We start from the raw sequence: 5,013 nt of genomic DNA on the forward strand, positions 1-5,013 counted from the left end.
AGCCTGCACGTGCCAGCAGGGACCCTCACCCTACACATACCAGGATACCACCTTGACCCCTTCCCCCACAGCCTAGTGGCTCAGTCCTGCGAAGGACCAAGACATAGGAGAAAAAAGCCCTGCTACCTGATCCCATGCTGCCACTCACAGACCCTTAGTTGATTGACAACACTGAACAGGTTAAGAAAAAAAAAAAACGATGAAAACACAGAAAAATTTTTAAAAACCCAGACAGGGAGATGATGTGGGGAGAAAATGTGCTGGTAGCCTCAGCAGCCAGCTTCCTCCTGGTAGTAAGGAAGATATTCAGGAACCTCCCCTGGACCCAGGCAGTTGCCAGCACACAAGGGAGCCCTGTCGACCACTGTGCCTTGAGGACAGTACTTGGGGTCGTGTATCTGCCAGCCCAGGCTGGAGACCTGACCGTTCTGGTTGACACCCTGCATGTACCCCATATGCAGGCACATGAAAAAGTTGTCACACTTGTAGGTTCACAGCTTTGTGTCACAGATGTGCCACCACGTCCTGGGAGCTATCATGCCCACCGGGCTGACACACTTGTGTGTACCCATCTGGGGGCTGATGGTCGAGTGATCGGTCCATGGGGGGCAGGGTGTGGTTCTTGGGGTCGTAGAGGTGCTGCCTTGTGCTGTATGCAGTCATACCCGGCTGGCCGGCCCATTTGTTGGTGCCCATCTGCAGCCTGATGACACACTGGCCGGCGTTCATGGTGGCGTTGTCCAAGTTCCACTCCTGCTTCTCCCAGTACTTGACGCCAGTGTCCACCCTACTCTGCAGCCCTTTAGTCTTGGCCTTCCCCACCAGGGCAAGAAGAGAAGTCACTTGTAGCTGCCTCATGCTTCCACTCTCAAACATGTTGCTGGCCTCAAACAGGTCCACAGGACTCATCCGTAGCTGACCATGGCCTTCAAGAAGTTGGAGAGGTTTTCTAACCGGTGCCAGTTCTGCATGGAGCAGTTGGTCTTGGGGACTGAGCCCGGCTGTAGCTTGTTCATGAGTGTGCGTAAGACCATCCTGTCCTTCAGGCCTTTCTGGAAGTCAAGGCTGATGGAGAGGCTGGTGAGTCCCTCCATCGATCTGTGGAGCTCTGCCTCCTTCTCCAGGTTATCATTTGGACAAGAGATGCTTCTTGACCTCGGCCGAGGGTCTGTACAATGGGCCCTTGTTGAGCTGTGTGGAGCTCATGGCTGGCAAGTGCAGAGGCAGGACAGGAACCTGATGTGTAATTTTCATTGACAACCTTTTCATTATGAATGTTAGCAATTCCTCTGGAATGTTTAAGGTCAGTCTGTGTTTTTTTTTGAGACGGAGTCTCGCTCTGTCGCCCACGCTGGAGTGCAGCGGTGCAATCTCAGCTCACTGCAAACTCCGCCTCCCAGGTTCACGCCATTCTCCTGCCTCAGCCTCCCCAGCAACTGGGACTACAGGCACCTGCCACCATACCTGGCTGATTTTTTTGTATTTTTTTAGTAGAGACGGGGTTTCACCATGTTAGCCAGGATGGTCTAGATCTGCTGACCTCGTGATCCGCCCGCCTCAGCCTCTCAAAGTGCTGGGATTACAGGCGTGAGTCACCGCGCCCAGCCCAGTCTGTGCTTTCTATAGATATGTTTTGAGTTCATTTTATTAGGTACATAAAAATTTAGAAGTTAGTATCTTCCCAGTGAGTGGACATTTTTATAGCAGCATTGTCTCTAAATATCACTGTTTATCTTCAAGCCAATTTAGTCTGATCATTTTATAGAGCCCCTAGGTTCATCCCGATTGGCATTTATCAGTCATCTCCTTTCTCATCACTGTCAACCTTTATGACTCTTGTAAGACACCTCCACACACGGGCTAACTCTGGATCCGACTTTTTTTTCTACCTCTATGTCACTGGCAAGACCCTATCTGTATCTCACTGGCAGGATGAAGCCACTGAGCTGTTCAGGATCAGTGCCCTTGGTACACATACATGGACTAGATGTCAGCCAGGGCCACTGGTGCCTCACTGGGCTCCACCACAGTGGCAGAGCAGTGCCAGCCAAAGTTCTCAGCTCTCTTCCTCACCACATACTGACTACCCTGGGTGTGTTCTGGTCTCTGCACCTCCCTAGCCTGTTGCTCGGTGGATCTCTCCAGCTTTCCACCTCAGCCTCAGAGTCACTTCCTAGGGCAGCCTCTGCCATCACCTGACCTGAGGAGCACCCCTAAGGGATACTCAGCTGTGGGATCACCAGCTCTCGGAAGGCAGGGAACTGAACCACTTGCTCCATCCCCTGCTGTGTTCCCAGTCCCAACCACACCCTTACAGAGCTCACAGGCCCACGGGAGGCCTGCAAGCTGATGATGCCAGGGAGAAATTCCCCAGAACCTTCCTGTAACGTGCAGCTGACCGGTCTCTGGGAGCTGCCCTGGGAGTCTTTTGGGCCTGGGAGTCTTTTGGGTGGCCATTAAAGTCTGTTGCATCCTGTCAAGGCCACCATGCCTGTTACCCAGACTTCCACAGGGAGGACTGGCTGTAGTCCCTGGCAAAATTCCTAATTTTTGGATGAGCTCTCCATGATGTAATTACGCCAACAGCACAGGAATCTGTGGCTTCCAGCGCTGTTCCTACTGAACACACACTTTTGACTCCTACAGAGACCCCACTGCCGAATGACAACCTGCAGGCCCCAAAATTCATCACTGGCCTCCAAACAGCCAATTTAACTTGTTCTGACAGTGAAACCACCGCACAGAAAATACCACCCCCAGGCAGCACCGCGTTTGCCAAGTTTTGGCCTGGAGCAAGCTTCTAGGGCTACCTGGGACTTATGAAATTACAAGTTTAACAAGGGCCCACAGGCCAGCTGTAATCATCCCTGGTGCACACTGCACCTTCCAGGCAATCCGAGCTGTCTGTGCTGGAAAATGCTCCCGAGCTGTGGCAGGGGAGTAACAGCTAAGGCTCCCTGTGCAGGCTGGAGCTCCTGCCCCAGCCCTGACCTGTCTCCTGAGCCCTCCCTGATCTGCTAAGACCCTGACCTCCACCAGCCTGTGGGGAGCACTCTCGTTCCTGCCCCCGCCGTCCTCCAACCAGGCACTCGCGACGGGGAGGGCACGAGCTGGACAGCCCCTCTGTCCACCCGCCAACCCTCACGCCCATCTCAACTACACAGAACTGTTTCTAGATGGGCTGTCCATAGGGGTGACAAGAGGGGCCTGTGGCCATTCCAGGAACATGGGCACTGAATGCACCATGGGGCCGAGTGAAGAGCCTCTACCTCTTAGTTCCCCCTGTGTGGAACGAGAGCTTGGAGCAGGCACTCTGTAAAATCCATCTCACCTCTGACCACCTCTGACCCGAGCCCAGCCTCCCCTGATGGGGGATGGCATCCAGGACATGTTGGGCAGCACAAGGAGGTCCAGAGCCCAAAGGAGCAAAAGCAACAAGGTGTGGTTCCACACAGCTGACAGCAGAGGACATGCAGCTGGCCCAGACCTCACTCTGGGAGGGATTTCTCGACTGTGGGGACCCGGGGTGGGGGTCATCCTGGGAGGATGGGGCAAGTATTCCTCTGTGGCCCACCCCAAGGCAGGAGAGGCGGTTAACCTAAGGGCATCTCCGTGTGCTGAAGGGAGGGTGGGAGGGAGACCCATGCCCACTCTAGTTGGAGACAACAACCAGAAGGAAGTCAATGCTGCTCTGAGACCGTGTGCACCCGGGTCTCATCACATGCCTGCACATACATACATATACAGCCACATGCACAGACGTGCACATATGTGCATGCATGTAGAGATGCACATACAGATGTGCACACATGCACACACACACACTTGCACAGAGATGTGTGCGTGCACACACACATAATGTACAAACTTGGAAAAATGCCTAGGATTCATGTCTGTAATCCCAGCACTTTGGGAGGCTGAGGCGGGTGGATCACCTGATGTTAGGAGTTCAAGATCAGCCTGACCAACATGGCAAAACCCTGTCTCTACTAAAAATACAAAAAATTACCTAGGTGTGGTGGTGAGTGCATGCCTGTAATTCTAGCTACTTGGGAGGCTGAGACAGGAGACTCGCTTGAACCTGGGAGGCAGAAGTTGCAGCAAGTTGAGGGTGCACCACTGCATTCCAGTCTGGGCAACAAGAGCAAAAACTCCAGCAAAAAAAAAAAAAAAAAAAGGCCTAGGAAGAAGAAAGAAATAACCCAGTTTTGGAATCTGTAAAATCAAGACAGAGCGCCCTGCTCAGGCACAATTCCCACAGGCCACTCCTGTGCTAGAAGAGGCAAATTAGGTCTAAGGAAAGACATAGGCTGGGCGCGGTGGCTCAAGCCTGTAATCCCAGCACTTTGGGAGGCCGAGACGGGCGGATCACGAGGTCAGGAGATTGAGACCATCCTGGCTAACACGGTGAAACCCCGTCTCTACTAAAAATACAAAAAAACTAGCCGGGCGAGGTGGCGGGCGCCTGTCGTCCCAGCTACTCGGGAGGCTGAGGCAGGAGAATGGTGTAAACCCGGGAGGCGGAGCTTGCAGTGAGCCGAGATCCGGCCACTGCACTCCAGCCTGGGTGACAGAACAAGACTCCGTCTCAAAAAAGAAAAGAAAGACACAAAGGGAGCTTTTTAGGGGGGAGAATTGCCTAGTGAGTTTTCAGAGCTAGACCCTGATCAAAAAGGGTCACAACAACAGGGTTTACAGGAGAACGTCCTTGCCCCACTGTCACTACAGATGGGAATGACCTGGGGATGTGCAGGCAGAGGGGCGAGAGGGCAAGCTGAGGGCTGGGGGTGCCCTTGAGGGAAGGGTCCTCGTGGCTACCTTGCACAGCGGAGTCTCCAGGGTGTGGCAAAAGGGCAGCCTGATGACAGAAGACAGGGCTTATGACTGTTCCTCACAGGAAGTGTTTACGGAGCGTGGAAGATGTGAGCGAAAAGTGCATGATGCAAGAAACTGGAGGAAAGAGTGCATTCATATCACCTTCTAAAAGTTGTTCGGAACGTTATCCAACAAATA

At 53.3% G+C, this 5,013-nt stretch overlaps 1 pseudogene; it reads right to left on the bottom strand.

The window, feature by feature from the left end:
- Window positions 1–269: 269 nt before the first annotated feature.
- On the bottom strand, window positions 270–1,206 carry LOC117096536 (annotated as a pseudogene).
- Window positions 1,207–5,013: the final 3,807 nt, after the last annotated feature.

This window comes from Trachypithecus francoisi, unplaced genomic scaffold (assembly GCF_009764315.1).
Source record: "Trachypithecus francoisi isolate TF-2019V2 unplaced genomic scaffold, Tfra_2.0 Lachesis_group14, whole genome shotgun sequence".
NCBI classification, from domain to species: domain Eukaryota; kingdom Metazoa; phylum Chordata; class Mammalia; order Primates; family Cercopithecidae; genus Trachypithecus; species Trachypithecus francoisi.